The following is a 19,574-nucleotide window of genomic DNA, read 5'->3' on the forward strand; positions in this document are numbered from 1 at the left end:
TAGATGCCTCTACTCATGAGTATGATAGGGCGCTAAGATGTGTCCCTGGCTCACCCTCAATATGAAACATAACAAAAGTTTTTGAAAATAATAAGCCACTTGATTACTAGTCCCGAATAAATAAGGACTCACAATAAACACCGCCGGATAGAAAAGCTTAACTAGCCACATGGATGAATATGATATTCAATCTCAACCCCTACATTATGATACAATGTAGGCAAAAAGTATGCATTAGTACTTTGGAATGTACTAAGTATGAGGGCATGACATGCAACAAAAATCATGGGATGCGAAGCTCAAGTAAAACACATGATAAGATGAGATAAGTAAAGTCATGAGAAAATCATAGTGACCAAAGCATAAGAAAAGCATAATTTAAATCATGACATACATAATATTTCATACATATGTGGGTTAGAAACCATAGCCGACAATAAGACTATGCGAGCTATAACATGGAATCTCATTATCTCCTCATACAACGAAAATAAAAGGGGAATCTACTTGCCAAGGTAGACTCTACCCCACTAGGCGAGTCATACATACGTTATATGTAGATCCAATAGCTAGGCCATGAAGGCAACCTACGGTGGCACATAGTTTAAGAGATATGAGGTTGCTACTAGGACTTTTAGTAGGGCTCCCATCTCAAGTCCACTCAGTGCTAAGTAAAATCCCATCGAATACATATATAGCATATGGATCATAATTACATATATCATAGTCATGATCATAGGTTTGAAATCATAGAGTAGCTCATTTTCATAACATTCTTGTAATGTGAGAATTTTCCTTTCATCATTACAATCATATTTTCATGATTCATATAGTTAGGTTCTAGGTCACCACATAGGGTCCTAAGTCACCTTACTTCATAACTTGCATGAAATTCATACCTTGTACTTAGAGTAAAACTCAAATGCATAATCAATTCACTTGAAAATCATAAAATTTACTTGGAAACATGCATGATCATATATTTTCTATCAGCCCAAACATAGTTCATAAACATGCTATTATGAGGACATATAATTGAAAATACCCATAATTTATATCATGAACCCTAGATTTTAATATAGGAGAATTCATGAAAAATCTCTTCAATTCAATACAATAACCATCAATTTGTAGAAAAACAGATTCATAATCATATGTTGAATCATAATTCATGCAATTAGACTAGAGATCATAATACCCACAAAATACCATACTTTAATTTGATAGAAAACTTGAGAAATTGATTGGGCTTCATGGATGAGAAAATTCATGAATCAACACCCACATACCTTTAGTGAGAAAACCAAATAATTTAGAAAAAATTGAGAGTTTTGATGGAAAGCTTGAGTGAATTTATTTGAAGTCTTCAATGGAGTCCTTGAGAGTGTTTTATAAAGAGAGAAATATTTTGAGTAGGTGAATTATAAAAGAATGAATATAATTAGAGGCTTAGGTCAATTTATAGAGCTGAATTAGGTTCTAAAAATATCTAGGTTCATTAACTAACAATTAAAAAAAAGTTTAAAGTGTCCTTACTTAAAAACTAAATTCGGACAAAAACCATCACCCAGGTCCGCGACGCGGAGGTGTTCCTTGATAGGCAAATTTTAAGGGAATGAGATTTTGGCCAGTTTGACTAGGGAAAAATTGCAGACTTGCTGCGCACTTTACTGTTTTGTGTAGTTTCTTCGAAAAATCTATCTTTCGATATACGGGTCTTAAAAATCCACCGAGACTATTTTCCCACAGGTTTTGACCCCTTGATCAATATTTCAGACATGAATTTTACAAAAGTATTAAGGATAATGCATTACAAAGCTTCTTATTCCCAAGGCATTCTTAAAGTACTTAGGAGTATTTTTGAGGAATGTTACACTTTCTCTCACCCTGAGTTGTGTGATGGTGTCGTTCGAACCTAGAGGGTGTCTGAGGGTCTTGTAGAGCATGTAGGTCTGGTACCCTCGTCCTTTCATGCCTCTAGTTGTGACTATACTTTTACTTGTGGGAACAAAAGTTCTTTTAGTAGTGGATATTGTATTGACCCTCTAGGTCACTTATTTCGTCTTCTGACCTTTTTAGTGTTTAGATCTTTCGTGTATCGACTCCAAGTCATTTATTTCTTGATGGAACTGACAGTTCGGTCTCTTGATCGTTCATTTGGGTCTTATTCTCGTTTTCTTATTTTGGAGCTCTTCAAATTTCAATGGTTGACTTCAATCAAAAATCTTAGAAAACGACCTCAGAATAGAATTTAGACAACTCCATCAACTCTGAAATGACCAAATTAGGCTAGTACCATGGTCGACATAAGTATCGAGGCAATCGATATGTGTTTGGGGCCATTTGGCGGTTTTATCTTTGAAATGTGGCATATGGTTGATTTTGGTCAATATTCTTGGTAAATACGCTCGGATTGAAATGTCATTAGTGCGGTTAACTCCAGAATATCTTGTTTGATCTAAAACGACCTTGTGTATGGTTCTCGAGGCTTCCAATTGCATTCCCAACCTCTTTGTGGATTTTGGCTTAAAATGACATTTGGGCGTTTGACCCACTTTCAGTTGTAACGACCCCGTATGAAAATTTCTACTATGCCATTAAATCCAAAACATCAAATTTGATGGGGTAGCGTATCTCATTTGCACGCACAGTATTCCGAATGAATTCTAAGCACCCGGTCTGACTATTTGAACTTGGTGAATATCAACATTTCAGCTGATATCTGGTGCCCACCAATTTAGCCTTTACGATCATGGGCCCCAGGCCGTGTTTGTGAATGGTCTGCTCGATTACTCTTCACGTTTGCGGAGGGTCTGTACATTTGCGAAGGTCTTAGAGTTTATGCACCACGATTGCGAAACACTGTTCACCGCGAACGCAGAGAACAATTTCATCGAGTCCTTTTGAGTGATTTATATGTCGTGATCAGCTATTGCAAATTATTTCAAAGGATTATATATTACTCATATCTAGCTCAAATTTAGTGATTCAAAGATTAAATTCAAGAAAATTTTGTGGAGAATCAGTTGGTGAGCTCGAAACCTCAATTAGAACCTTTGTTTGAGGTATTTTCTTAGCTTTAGCTGCTGTCTCTTGCCATTTTCAAAACTGAATTGTGGTGAATTTTTGAAACTTGTTTCTTGATCATTTTAGGTCCATTTTTTGTAATTCAAGATTCCACATTATTGTTTTTTTTCAAGGAACGTCGTGGGGTGATTAGTTTTGTCCAATGAGGCTTCGTTTCCAGTAAAGTTTTGTTCAAAGTTGTCCCCTTTTTGTGTTTAGCTTAAAAATTTAGAAATTCTTATTGCATGCTCATTTCTTGACATCTTCCAACCCCGTATTATGTTGAAAATTGTTACATGATCTTTGGGTGCTTCTTAGGAAAAAGTTTTGGGGTCAACTTTAGAATTTCGGAGGTGGATCCCACATTTTTTATTTTAGTCTCCGAAATTGGTCTATCTCTGAAAATTGCAAATTTAGTGTCTAAATGTTCATATTGACACCGTGATAATATTTTCTTAGTGTGGAGGTAATTGGAGGTGATTTAGAGGCGGAGATCATCAATTTGGTAGATTCATAGTGCGTGTGCTCGACTTTGAGGTAGGCGATGGTCTCCCCTTTAGACTGAGTTCTATTAGATATCTTTTAGTATATAATTCATGTGATTTAGGTTGATATTGGCTGGGTTTAGGTCTTTCCTCCTTTTATTTCATTTCCTTGGCTCTGTTTGGATCTTAGACTACGTAGCCTCTTAGAATCCTTTGTTTAGGTTCGTGGTTTCGTTGCATCATGGTTTGGTGAGATTATCCTTCTTAGGGTCGGTATTGATTGTCTTAGGCTAGGTTGAGACTTAAATTATTTTGTTTGTCCTCTAGTCCCTTATAGTTAGGTGTAGCTTCTGGAAGGGCTTGCGATGCTTGGTGTGACTTAGTGCTAGTGCCGGAGACCTTTGAGGCTCATTGTAGCCAAAGGTTTGGCTTAGTTGAGATCATTGGGAGCTGAGAGGGCACATTTTGTCTTAGTGTGTTCCCTGTTTGAATGCTGGTGATGGAATGCTTGGATTGATTGAGCATTTTCACATATTTTGTAGTACGGTCATCGTTCCTTCATGGATTTTTACTAATATTTTTGAGAAGGTATTCTCACACTTTTTACTTTTTTTAAACTTGTTTTCAACTGGAGTCCTACTACCTGGATCATTTGGGCACAGGTTTGGAGACTTATCTGGCTTCGAGGACGTACTCCTTTTATATTAGCAGTTAGAGGCATCGAGGATACACTAATTTTTATTGATATTAGGTGTGGCATCTCCCTCTTTCTACATTGGTTGCATCTAGGATGCCTTTATTTTGTACTCAACTATCTGATGCGGCATCGCCCTTTTCTACATCGACTTGGCTACTCACTCTCTAGTACCATGATAGGGATATAATGTGTTATATATAAGATCTGGTTCGGGCCTAGGTAGTGTATATGAAATTTTCGCATCCCCTATGGGCTTCATCACCGAATCAGATGAGGGAGCTACAGGGGACCCACCTGACAAACCAAGGTCTGGGGTGGTTCTATACACTTATTTATTGATAATCTATGAGGGCCACCGATGATGTTGCTCTGTTTTACTATAGATCTACATTCATTAGCATCGCCTATCACCAGCATACTTGTTTGTTATTTGGTCCCCCAATTTTATGGTATGTTTTTCATTGTTTGTACCTTCTGAGGGTATGGGCGTCCGATCGGTTATTGTTTGATTATACTTTTCCATTGTTGTATATGCAGTTGGTTACAAGGGGGTCAGTCTAGATTTGTTGATTGGTACATTTTGCTAGGCTTAGTTTGGTTAGTCTCTTGATATCCATGTGATTAGCGGTTATAGGTAGTATCCCATTCTTATTTAGTTGACTCCTATAGCGCCTTCTTATTGTAAATAGGTTGTTGGCTTGTGCTTTCAGGTGCATTTATTAATTCTTCTCTTTTCTCTATGTATTCTATCTCTTTACTCTTATTTAATGTTCTACCTTGTGTTAGCTCCTGATTAGTTACTTGTGATGTTTTTACTTTGTTATATGTTATCTATACTTGCTTTATTTTTGGAGCCCAATTGGCCTATGCATACTGAATACCATTTATTTGGTACTCATACTACACTTCTGCACCCTGCAGATCATTGTACAGATTATCACCGATGATTTGGACTTGATGTGGAGCAGCCTGCATTCAGAGATTGGGTGAGCTCCTGGCGTTCGGAGTTGCCAATTTCTACTTACTTTGGCTAGGCTAGTCTTTATGTTGTATTCAAAGACAGTCTGTACCTATTTTATAATTGTAAAAGCCTTGTACTCTTATTTTGATTAGATGATCAAGTATCTACTGATTCCAGGTCTTGGGGATGGGTCTTGGATATGTTTATGTATATTTATCTTTTTTTTTCATTATTATCGTTTTCCACTTCATATATTTTCTCTTCCATTTAATGGTCCGGTATTATGGTTCTAGGCTAGGGGTAAGGCTTACCTACTAGTGGGTTATAGTAGGTGTCATCGTGACTTGAGTGATCGGATCATGATAAGTTTCTATATGTAGTAACTCCTTTAACGAACATTCATCAGTGTTTGTCTTTTGTATACTTTAACTTTTTTAAAAGGAATATTTGTATAAATTTTTGATAAGAAAGTATCTCTAAAATAAAAGTACTTGAATCTCTTTGTTTCTAAAAGTATATAAAATATGCAAAGTCAATGGGAATGCATTTATTTTTATGCAACTATATCGTATACTTATTTTATTTGTATACGTTATTATAATTAGTTTCTTTATAGGAATTAACGGTTTGTATATAACCACCATTCTTGTACAGATAATATTTGTATCATATTTTGGAAAGAATAAATCTATTTAAATGTTGATACTTGTGAGTATTTGTTTATATAAGCATACACAGTATATAAATGTGAAGGAGAAAATAAATAAATTTACATGAGAAAAGCATTACATACTATAAAAAAATGTAATTAGATGGAAATATTAATAACCCACAAACTTAGTTAAAACAACATAAGTATATTGCCAACAAAGGTCTAAAATAATCAAAACGGCGAATATGAGTCATATGTACATGACAAACTGAACTGGGAACTAAAATGCTACTGATTTGTGATTCTTACATTACTATCACAATTAGTGCGAGTCCTGATCGGCTCTGGTGGTACCTCACAATCACAAATGGAATCAGATTGAATATTTTGCATGCCTAAATTCCACAACAATGACGCATATTTGATACACATTAATTCTGAATCAAATGAAGCTGGAATACCATTGCCATCACTAAGATTCTCTGCATAAGCTACAACATATACTTCAAAATCCCTAAAAATAAAAATAAAAATGAATTAGATGTTTTCAACAAATTGAATCTAAGAAAATACAATTCATAACTTACATGCCTCCTTTCGATTGTTGTGGTATATCGTTGACATATACAATGTTATAGGAATCAAAATCAAAGTAGAAATTATATTTTGAGTAAAAAGATACATCTTTCTTCAAAAAAAAAATCAGACATAAAAAGATACATGGGCATGAGATGTGTATATTTCTTGATCTCACTATCAACATATGATTGGTGCAATGCAGAACATAGGCCATTGAAGAATACAATAATAAATATCCAATGCAACCTCTCCTTCACATTGACATGAATGAATAAATTATCCACCGTATGCCAATGAATATATTGTTGAACATATGCCATGGTATAGTAGCATGCATCCTATAACCATTAATATACTCAAGAATGGTCGCTTCTGAACTCGTCTTAGAAGCAACAACTTCGGTATCATAATATGCTTCCCAAATGCTATGTATTAAAGTGTTGAAGTTGCAATCCATAGTGTTAAATTTATATGTGGTACTACTGAAATAATTTTCTGTTTTTCCTCAAATAGCACAAGATCACATCTATTTGTTGTACGAAATAAAATAAAATTTATATAAAAATGACTATTATACAAATAAAAAAATATTTTTATTATAAATAATGAAAAAAAATTATACCAAGTCATCGAAATACTGCCCTTCATTGCCAAGTTTGTAGAATCAATTCTTGTCCACAACAGTAACAACACCAAAATTAATTCACTGTGATAAGGCAGCTTTGTGATTTTTGTATCGGTTCTCATTACTGTTCCTGTAAATAGAGTCAAATATTTTTGCTGAAAAATGAAATTATACATATGCTAATATAGTTTATTGTATATGATGATAAATAGATATATAAACCATAACTGAACATGTGTATTAATTTATAAATGTATAACTTTAGTTTATTTAAACAACTAAATTAACTAAATTTTAGTTGATATGATGTCTAATTAGTAGACCTCCCCTTAATCATTTTTAAAACTGCATATATAAAGATGTATCCTCCGAATCAGACATATCAATAAATGAATATTTCAAACCAAATATTATAAGCAGCTTTGACGAGCAACGTGAAAAATAAAATCATTGATTTGGGAGTAGTGCCAATAGTGGTATATATATGTATATAATTTATGAATGAAAACTTGTTTTATACATGTATCTGATCCAAAAGATATCAAGTATGGATATGTATTATATGGAGTTGAACACTTAAGCATTTGAATCATTAATGATGTCTGATTGTCCACAACGACTTATGAATGTACGACAATGCTTCTTTCTAGATTAAGGCTTGAAAGAAATTGATCAACGAATTGAAATTGAGATTGATATCTGTATCTAATTTTAAAATATCATGAGGAACCATCTGAAAGGATATAGGAGATAGAAATCTTCCTCGACAAATGGGGTTAATGGGGCTGATTTTTTGGCACAATCATATGGGGCTGATTTTTTGGCACAAAGAGATTCTTATTTTTCGACATCTTCTGTATATTCGTTTTCAATAATACACCATGCATTATCATAAAAGTGAACAATAAAAAAATGAATTAGTTAAAAAAACAAAAAAAAAACTAATAAACTTTGAGATTGATCAATAACAAAAAAATTAAATTCATACAACCGGTATTTTGTTGTCATGGTATTGATCTTTCATAAAGTCTGATTCCTTGTGAGAATTGTTATGCAGATTTTGACAAACAACCTTACAAAATAGACATTAAATAAACTCTTTGAACATATGTATAAATGCAAATTATATAAATTGTATAAATAATTAAAATTATAGAATGTATGTCTGATCAAACCTCTGAAATAGTCTGATCAATCAACAAATCGTCCACGTTGGAAACCTTAAATGTATAAGCAAACAAAATAATTAAAATGCCAGAACTATATGTATATTTATATTTCATTGTACAAAATATATATTGAGAAACTTGTATATAGGTTGAATTTGTATAGATGCCATGTATGACTATACACCTACAAATCCTAATAGTTGATTCAATATATGTATGTGTATATAACATTATATAAATACATATTTTTTAAAATGTACAAATAATAATTAAAAATAGGCCACTTTCGGTAATTTATGTTACTTGATTGTATATGGGACTGATGATCCCTATAGACTGGTCATTTTGGTGGAACTTTCTTGCTAGATACTTGAAATGATTTATTATAAACAATCAAAATAATAAGGTATATAAACATTGAACAGTAAATACACAATTCACAATTTGAATTAATTTAATATGCTGAACAAAACATACAAGATTATTCGCATCGTGAAACATGCCTTTTGTGAAGTAGTCTAAACGAGGCTTGTCCTTTTTGGTCCTCCAATTGAGAATTTTCGAGATGTGATCAAAAACCTTGAAAACAATCTTTTGGTCAACCTTCGAACAACATTCGTAATATCAAACTTACATAGCAAGTGAAAAACCATGAAGTATATAGTACTTTTCTTTGGGTGTCATCTTCCTATGGAGATTTTTTACTAGTTTGTCGATATAAAACCCCGCAAGTCGGAGAGTCAGAACCAAAGAGAAAAACTCTCAAATGGAACTGAACCCAAATTTACGACTATTTCTACAAGTCGTAGAAGTTTACACGACTCGTAGAAATAAGTCATGGAGGGAGTCATTATTGTTAGTCATGACCAACCCTATAGGGAAGTCGTATGACTCACTGTTATGACCCATTCTCACCTAGATGACTCATAGACATAGCTCGTAGGAAGACTTAAGAGCCAAGTCTTTGACTTGACAGGATCATCCGTAAGAACTATTATGACTCATAAAAATTACTCATAACCAAAGTCCTGCGACTCTGAAATTTGTAGGTTTTTGAGACATGCAGGACGAGCCAACAGGAATAACCGTCGACAAGATTACGGGCCGTAAACCTTACCCATTCCAAAACTTCAAAGACTCAAATTTCTGACCTTTTCTCAAACCTGCAGGAACGACTCTTCGTTACTAAGATGACTCCGTAGAAAGCGATCCGTAGGGTCAACTTTTAAATTTTAATGTAGGGCAATTGTGTCTTTTATCAAGTTCGGTTCAATGAATCTAGACACTTTTATGGACAAGTTCAAAGTTTATAAATATTCAATTCTTCAAATTCCCCTCCTATTCAGTTCATCCTCCTAAAATTTTCTAAGGCATGAACAAAGTATCTCAAAGTTTCCTCTTCAAGTTAAAGCTAAGGTTTCCAGATTTCTAGAAGGTTTCTTCTTCAATTCTTAGGGAATTCTAAAAAGGTATGTAGGTATTGATTCATGGGCTCTTTTCACCCATTAAGTCCAAAAGATTCCTCAAGTTTTTATTCAATTTTCAATTGATTATGAACCCTAGTTTTGGTGAATTGCATTGGGCTGGTTTGATTTTATTTTTAATTGTTATCAATGATCTTTATATGCATGTTCTCAAATGAATTGAATGTTTTCATGTTTAATTATTGATGTCCATGCATAAAACTATATGTTCAAGCTATGATTATGAAGTTGAGATGCGTTTATGAGTTGATCATGAGTTAAATGATTTTCAATGAAAGTTTTATATTAGTTAAAGTTGAGATTCATGATTCTAAAGTTAAAGTTATGATGATGATCAGAGTTAAGATCAAAAGATGTTTTAAATATGGTGATAAGGATAATTTTCACTGAACTTATAGATTCTTATGAATAACCAAGTAGATGAGCTATTCCTAATATATTTTAAAGATGGATTGATAGGGAGTTACTATCTTTCCCTAGTATGTTATGATCATGTTTTTATGAGTTTTCCTTGAGATATTGACTAAGCACCCATAGGGATTCTAGTTGGGGTTTGGTCTGATAACACAGTTAGTTACCTAAGAGAATCCTAGTAGCAACGTAAAGTCCCAAACTATGTTGCCCATGTACGTTGCCTCATGGCCTAGCTAGTGGATCCAATTAGACAAGTTGAATATTTACTTTTGGAGTAGGCCCTGGCAAGGTAGCCTCCCTTGTTTTGATGCAGGAGTCATCTAACTAAATCGATGCAAGAGTCATCGGATTCCACGTAATAATTCTTATGGTCTTATTTATCGGCTAAAGGTCCTATTCCACATAAGTTGGAGTTAAGTATGAGATGTCAAGTTATAATTTTATGATGAATTTCTTATGATATGTGTATAGAAGAAAACTCAGTAGATTGACCCTTTATTATGTCTACACTAGTTGGTGAGTCTATCATTGCTAGGAGAGTCTATCAAGGATGCACCATAAAAATTAGTGATCGTTAGACCTCTGTAGACTTAGTAGAGTTTGAGATGGTCGATTTTGACGTCATTATGGGTATGGACTTGCTAGCATCTTGCATAAATGCTAATAGTGAGTGGTGGACCTAGGAGAGTCTATCAAGGATGCACCATAAAAATTAGTGATCGTTAGACCTCTGTAGACTTAGTAGAGTTTGAGATGGTCGATTTTGACGTCATTATGGGTATGGACTTGCTAGCATCTTGCATAAATGCTAATAGTGAGTGGTGGACTAAGATTGTTAGATTCAACTTTCTATGATAGGCAGTACAACAACGTCGAAAGATAGGTTTATTTCCTATCTTAAGGCATAGGATGATGATTAAAAAGGGTTGTATTTATTATCTTTTTCGCATTCCAAATATAGATGTTGAACCATTGAATCTTAGGTATAATCCGGTGGTTAATAAGATTTTAGACATATTTCCATACAAGCTTCTTGGTATACACTTAGAATGAGAAACTGATTTGATATTCATATGCTACTAGGTACACAACCCATACCTATTCGTCCTGATAGAATGGCTTCAATTGAGCTATAGGAGTTGAAGTATCAGCTAAAAGACTTGATAGATAAAGGATTTATTAGGCCTAGTGCTTCACCATGTGGTGGACCAGTATTATTTGTGATAAAGAAAGATGGGTCATGTCACGCCCCGGGAGGGTACCCTAGACGTAACCACCACTCAGAAACCATTTCTGGCTCCCAAGCGAACCACATAACCTGATCACACATCCGTTTATTCATTCATTCAGCGGAAAGTTTAAAAGTAAAGAATAATTTAGCGGGCAACTCAAATCACCCATCTAACTCGAAGAATGAAGGCCATGAGCCAATAAAATCAACTCCAATATTTGACATAAAAAAATAGTTTGACAAGAATAATTTTAAGGAAAGAAATACGCAATCGACGCATCATTATCTAGTCTATGAAGCCTCTATCACTACTATCTAATCGGTGCCAATGACAGGTTCATGGTTACCTCAAATCAAATGAAAAGGGCTAACTCAATGCACGATTTCATAAGCGGTGCCCTCCGAAAGTAGGGGAGGACTCACCAATACGCTGAGTGCGAATAGATCCCCAATGATGCTCCTAGTGACGATCTCTTAAACCTGTCTCTGCATCATGAAACGATGCAGGTCCAAATCGACGTCAGTACATGGAATGTACGAGTATGTAATATGGCAAAATGAAACATACCTCGAAGAAGAATAACATCAGTCCACATATATCAAATCAGAAAGATAAGAGAGACTCAAATAAAGCGTCGTAAATCTAAAGTAAGGATACAGTTTAGACAGAGACCAATCATATACCATACAATCCAATCCAATTATGTATAATATAGTTCAATCAAATCATTTACAATTCAACCCCTTTCAATCATGTACAATCCGATTATATACACTCTACTCAACAATCAACTCAATAATCAAATCCAATCTAGTCACATACCATTCTATTCAATACAATCATAATTCATCTAATCCAATCCGACCATATACAATCAACTCAACATGCAACTCAACAATCAGCTCAAAGGACTCAACTCAGTAAATATGCAAATTAAATTATGCAACTTTTTATAATTCAACTCAAAGGACTCAACTCAATAAATATGTAACAACTCACTCAAGTGTCCTGAGTCTAAAAAGAAATAGTTTAGACTGGACTAAATCATAAGCATATAGCAACTCACTCAACTCAACTGACTCAGAGCACTATCAAGACCTAAATAGGAGTTTCTCTTATCTGACAACCATCACTTATGAGCCAGTGATAGTACAACAATTAGACGTTATTGCCACGTCTGTCCATACCTTTCCAGGGCATGAATGCCTCCCTAATAATGGATACCATCGATTAGTCAAGTCCTATTATTTCAGGACAAATATCTCGGGGAAGCATCCGACTTTAACGGTTCAATCCCCCCTGCGTTTGGCAACATAAGTATTGGGTTCGAGTATGGACTATACTCTTACCCAATTCGGTGCTCGATACTTCTCCCATGACTCCATGCTCATAAGACTCCATCCAATCATCTCAAACAAGCCCTCACGGCTAGTTTAATTTAGAACCTTGCCAACTCATCAACTCTCTCCTCAATTCAACTCAATCGAGTCATAATGACAAGTCTCATTGGACTCATTTCAAAACTCAACTTAAATAATCAAACTCTTCTCTTTAAAACTTGTACAATCTCAACTCGATGAATGCAAAAAATATTATGTACATTAAAACATAATTTTAACCCCTCAACTCAAACTCAAAATAGATACTTAAATGTAAAAATACTCAACTCATTTAAAGGCTCCTCATACTCAACTCATACTTAAACTCCTTTCTAAATCAAAGATGAAACTAATAATTCCTTAGACTCAAAATAGCGTGTAATTGGTTTATGCAAAAAGGTTCACAAATAATTTATTTAAAGCTCCTCCTCGAAAGATAATTTATTTTTAAAATATTCCTAAGACTCCAATCAACTCAAATTATGCACATCATATACCACAAAATCACATTAGACTCCAATCCACTTCATCACCCAAAATCCTCATCAACATAACCTCTTCATTTACATCATCGTCAATTATCATCATTCACATCATCATCAAACATCATCATCATATATCATCACTCACATCATCATCAAACATTATCATCACATCATCATCAAATATCATCATTACATCAATCGTCAAACATCCACTCCGAAATCCTTATTTTAGTCGTATGTTCATTTTATAGACGAAAAGGACATTCTTAACTATCCAATTCATTCTTGTCATTCCAATCAATACATATATACACAAAATTATCCATCTCATCCCCAAGACATTTATGACAAGAAATCTCATCTTAGGTTCATGTGAATGAAATATGAACCCATACTCTCAACAAAACTTAACTCAAGAATATCGTCAATACCTATAAATCTATATACAAAGATACATTTGTAGTTAATAATATAAAAAATAACTATTTAGCAACTCAAGTAATTAAAATCATCAATCAACCATTTGTATTTAAAAACATTCCATAGTTTAGGGAAAGCTTTCAAGAAAAACCTTTTTAGAAGGTGCAACTCTTTTACAACTCCTAACCAACACATTTATGGGCATATGGAAGAACTCAATCCATATTTTAGGTTAGCCTTACATACTGTGTTTGAAGACTTTGAAGAAACCTTGTTGTTGGGTCTTCAATGGAAACTTGAAGTCTTGAAGCTCTTAGAACAATCCGTTGTTGGAAATGGAGAAGAAGAAGAAGATGAAGAAGAAGAGAGAGAGAGAGAGATTTTCTAGGGCTTTTTAGAGAGAGAGAGGAAGGGGCTGAAAATGATCCCAAAATGGTCTAGGGTGATACATATATAATTTGGGTAAGTTCCCAAATTACCCCTCCTCAAAAGATCTGAAAATAGGCTAAAAATGCACCTGGCGCGATAGTGGCGCATCGCCAGGCTAATTTCGCCTAAAAACCTGCACATCGGTTAGTAGCGCATCGCGCCAAGGACCAAACTACTGAGGCATATTCTTGGCACAATAGTGGTGCGTCGCGCCCTTACAGCGCCAAGCCTAAGTTTTCTGGGTTCTAGAAAATGGGCTTGAAAAACCCTACTACCCAATAGTGGCGCGTCGCGCCAGGGACCAAACTACTGAGGCATGTTCCTGGCGCGATAGTGGCGCATCGCGCCACTGTGGCGCCAAGCCCAGTTTTCCAGCAATTGCAACTCAGGCCTGAAATCCCTGCCATGCTAGTTCATCTTAGGATCGTCATATCTTTTGACTCCAAACTCCAAAAATTACAATCTTGGTGGCGTTGGAAAGAAGACTCAAAGACCTTTAATTTGGTATGTCGTGGTCCACCCAGATCATCATATTTCAAATCATATGGTTGTTAGAAGCTGACCCTTATACAAACTCCTTCGACAAATTACCCGAGACGAATTCTTTTGGACTTAGCTTGGCTCTAAGGATCCCTTATGACCCCACATCACCTCTAAACTCTTTAATTACTTAGAAACTCATCCTAACTCATGTGTAAAATTTCGTGTCCTCCAATCCGAGTCTACTTACATGTGAAGAAATATTCGAGTCTTTGCAAAAAAAATTTCGGGGTGTCACAGGTCACTAAGGATACGTATTGATTACCGATAGCTTAACAAGACGATTATAAAGAATATGTTTCCTCTTATGAGGATAAATCACTTCTTTGATCTGTTGTAAGGTATTAAGTACTTCTTGAAGATTGATTTATGATCAGTGTACCATCAGGTACGAGTTTGGGAGAAAGATATTCAAAAGACAACTTTTAGAACCAGGTTTGGCCACTTTGAGTTCTTAGTAATGTCTTTTGGATTATCTAATGCCCCAACTATGTTCATAGAATCAATGAATATAATATTCAGACTATAATTAGACCTATTCATGACAGTATTTATTAATGATATTTTGTATACTCACCTTCAAAAGATGAGCATGCAGATCATTTGCGAATGGTCCTTCAAGTTCTTCTAGACCAAAAACTTTATGTGAAGTTCAATAAGTGGAAGTTCTGGTTGAACTTTGTGGATTTCTTCGGCCATATTGTATCATATGCAGGCATTATGATTGATATACAGAAGATCGAGTCCTTGAAGACTTGGCCTAGACACTCAACTCTGATAGAGGTTCTTAGTTTTTTAGGGTTAGTTGGTTATTACAGAAGGTTCATAGAGGGGTTTTCTACACTTTCAGTACCATTGACAAAGCTAACTCAAAAAGTATCTAAGTTCCAGTGGATTAAGGCTGGCGAGCATAATTTCCTGGAGCTGAAGGATAGGTTGACGTCAACATGAGTTCTATCTTTGCCTAAGGGTTCAGAGGGTTATACAATATCTTGTGATGCTTCTGGTGTTGGATTGGGATGTGGCTGTATTTTGAGAGGGTATTTGTAGGAAAATTGTCTTCCCTATAGAAATGTTTACACTAAAAATTATCCAATATGTAAATTAACTCCTTCACTTCTAAGACATGTTTGTTGATGTTCCAAGGGGGCTGGCAATTTTCTATGTAGTATAAAAGTTCATTCCAGGTGCTAGGCCAAGAGATATAAGATTATTTTGTAAGGATCAGCATGTAGAGATCTTTGATGATGGAAAATTTCACTCTAGCACTATTAAATTTCTTCCCACCATACTTGTTAGCACACCTATCCTTCCAATCATTCCAGCAAAAAAAGATGGGAGTGGCCTGAATCATGAGTCTTTGAACCTCATTGTTAGGTTTGAACATCTACCAGTTCATCATAATCTTTCTTAGTGGACCACTGCCATGGTGAACTCCCCAGCAGCTGGAAAAATAATTTCTTATGTATTTAGCAAAATTCCTATTAGCAAAGATTTGATCTATGTATCCCACCCCGGTAAATGACAACAAGAACATTGTGTTGGTTCATGCTCAAATGAGACAAGTTTTTCATTAGTAGAAAGTTTGAATATGATGGTCCTCCATAGCAAAAAAGAGACCTTGAAGGGTATGTTATTATGCCATATACTTGTATCAGTCAAAGTCTTAGTCTTTTTCTTTCTCACACATTCCCAAGTTGATGCACAAGTGAACTTTCCATGAGGATTTAATTTCCAATAAGCTTGATCTTACAAATCTGGCTGGTAATAGAAGGTACAACTGAGTATTTTATGAATCAGATGGTGAAGGGCATGTTGCCTAACTTTTTTCAGCATTCCAAGATCCATTTTTCATGAATTTGGACATTGTAGTATTGTCCAGTCTTGGTAAGTAGACATTGTGATAAGCTAAATGTCCAATTCCTAGCCAATTATCCTATCAAAAACTACAACTTCCTGGTTTGATCTTCCACTTAATATGAGACTCAATTTGAACCTTGTTGGTCATCATGTGTTTCCATATTAGAGACTAACCAGTTTTCCATTTTTTATGAATGGGTGAGCCGGTGAGACGCCTAGGTTGGAATTTTGTGCGTTTCAGGTTCTTGGATAGTCATGTTTACAGAGGAGACTCGGCTAAAATTTTTGACAACTCCTAAGGACATAACTGCGTGACTCAGATGTCATACCCCGAGTCTATACCCTAGACGTCGTCGGCACTTAGAAATCATTGCTGGTCTCAAGCAAACCCTTGACCTGGCTAACTATAGATTGATAATTCAATGTAACTTGTTGAAACTAAAATAGGTAAGAATTTAGTACTTAAAAAGAACTTAAATAAATTATCTGAAAAATAATCCATATAATGCTGAAAAGTATTTCAAAAACATCTAAAAAGATAACGTCAAACTGATTTTCTATCTATGTCCATGAAGCCTTTAAAACTGATGAAGGGTGTTGGAACAAAGACCTTCGGCTACCACAAAATATAGTGACTACTATTACTGAAAATACTCAAAAATAACTAAAAAAGAGCCCTCCAGAGCAAGGAGGTCTCACAAAAATGATGAGTGGATGATCTCAACGATGCACGTGTTGATGATCCTGAATACCTAAATCTGCATCATGAAAAGATGTAACATCGAATAATGTTAGTACATAAAATGTATGGTACGTAAGATGGCTGAGTAAAACAGATAACTGAACCGAAAGGCTAAACATAACTCAACTTAAAATAATTCATAAGCTTGAGGTAAAAATCAGTCAAATATTATAATGGAGCATGTAATAGAAGTAAAACATTAAAATAAGATAACTTTAATTTATTGAGGAGTTTCTTTAAGGACAACCATCAGTGATGAGCCCAATAATGATACAATGTCTTACCTACATTGCAAGAAACATCCTGTACCTTACTGGGATATAAGACAACAACTTTAACTTATGGATCTATACAATAGGCCTTCTCACAGGCAATGAGGAGTCCCCCATATTTTTGTACGATCCTATTCTATACTGGTGTAGTAGTTTATGGGGCTTCGAGTTAGATGAACTATTACTCAAATCGGTGCTCAATAATACTCCCAAGAAAATAAATATCAATAATGCTCATAAATCACTTGTGTTGAGTTAATACTCAAAAGCCTTCTTTAGGGAAAAACTAATCTTTACTTTATTAAAATTCTTTCTTAAAACTATTTATGCATTTTTCGAAATCATATCTCTTTTCTCAATGCAAAAATAATACTGTTGGAACCATTTGTAATCTTTAAAACTTTTTTTTGATGAGACTTTAAAAGTATCATAAAGTCACTTTAATTCGAAGAAACTGATGCATAATAGTAAGCAATGAAATAACTTTATTAGGGTTCATGTGAGACTATACATGAACAACAATTAAAGAATGAAAGTCAAATGAATAAGTAGGATACCATGAAACATACATAGGACTCAATAATTGTCACGCCCCGAGAGGGTACCCTAGACGTGTCCGGCACTCGAAAACCATTGCTGGCCTTCAAGCGAACCACTTGGTCTAATCACACTTTTATTCAGTCAAATTCTATCAGTGGAAGACTCAACTCACAAGAATACTATTCATAAGTAAGGCCAAAGGCCAACCATATATCCAATCAACAACTAGTAAAAATAAAACTAGTCAAAACAAAAAAAAATCAAAATCATCCATACTCTAGTCTATGAAGCCTCTATCAATAATCTAAGAGGTGACAATGATAGGTTCATGGATACCACATATCAAATAAAAGAAAACTAACTCGAAGCTAAAAAGATAACTTTGGTATCCTCCAGAAATATGGAGGTCTCACCAACTAGCTAGAAGAGAATAGATCATCAACGGTGCACCTATTGATGATCTCTAGTACCTGTCACTACATCATGAAATAATGCATGCCAAATGGCGTCAGTACATGTACAAGTATGTAAAATGACAGAATGTAACATGCATCAGGTTAGGATCAAATCAACTCAGAATCTCAACTCAGAAGAAGGGACAACTAAATCAAGATGTCCTAAGTCAAAACAAGAATATGATTTAGACAAGACCAATTATTTACAATCCAATCCAATCCATTCCAATCTGACTTAAAGTACTATCAAGATTTATATTGGAGTTTCTCTAATCCGACAAGTATCACTTATGTGCCAGTGATAGTATAATAAATTGATGTTGTTGCCACGTCCGTTCATACCTTGCTAGGGTAAGAACGAATCAACAATTATGGGTCCATAACTAATTATGTCCTATCATGTCAGGACAGTAATTTGGGAAACATCTCACTTTAATGGTTCAATCCCCTCCTACATTTAGCGACGAAGTTATTGGATTTGAGTTATTACTTATTCTTACCTAATACGGTGCTCGATACTCCTCCCAAGATTCAATGTTCATAAAAATCTATCCAATCAGTTCAATTTAGTCATTTCGACAACTCTCATTTGGACCTTATCAATCCATCAATCCTAATATAATCAAACCTCTCGACCGATCATATTATCTAATCAACTCCAATCATATTTCATATTTTTCAAGAGTAGATTAAATATGCACTTATGGCAATATTTAATCCTATTCAATCATTTCTCCATTCATTTAACCAATCTTTTGGGGCTAAATCATGACTTATCAAGACTTCAAATCAATAGTTAAGGATACTCTATTTATTTAAGTTTATAACACAATATGTATAACAACTCATACCAATAAACTGTTAGACCCAACCATAGTATAAGAATATTGTAATATAGGAATTAATTTGGGTTCATGGGGATGAAGACATGAAGCAATTATCAAGTTCTGAACTCATCAACATCAACATGACAAAATCAAGTTAGTAGATATAAAACCTCATTAGGACATAAATCTATCAAGAAAACTCAATTCCTATGAACATTCAACTCAAAGAAGATGTATGGCACATGAGTGAATTCAATCCAT

The sequence above is a fragment of the Solanum dulcamara genome, chromosome 3, assembly GCF_947179165.1.
Source record: "Solanum dulcamara chromosome 3, daSolDulc1.2, whole genome shotgun sequence".
NCBI lineage: Eukaryota > Viridiplantae > Streptophyta > Magnoliopsida > Solanales > Solanaceae > Solanum > Solanum dulcamara.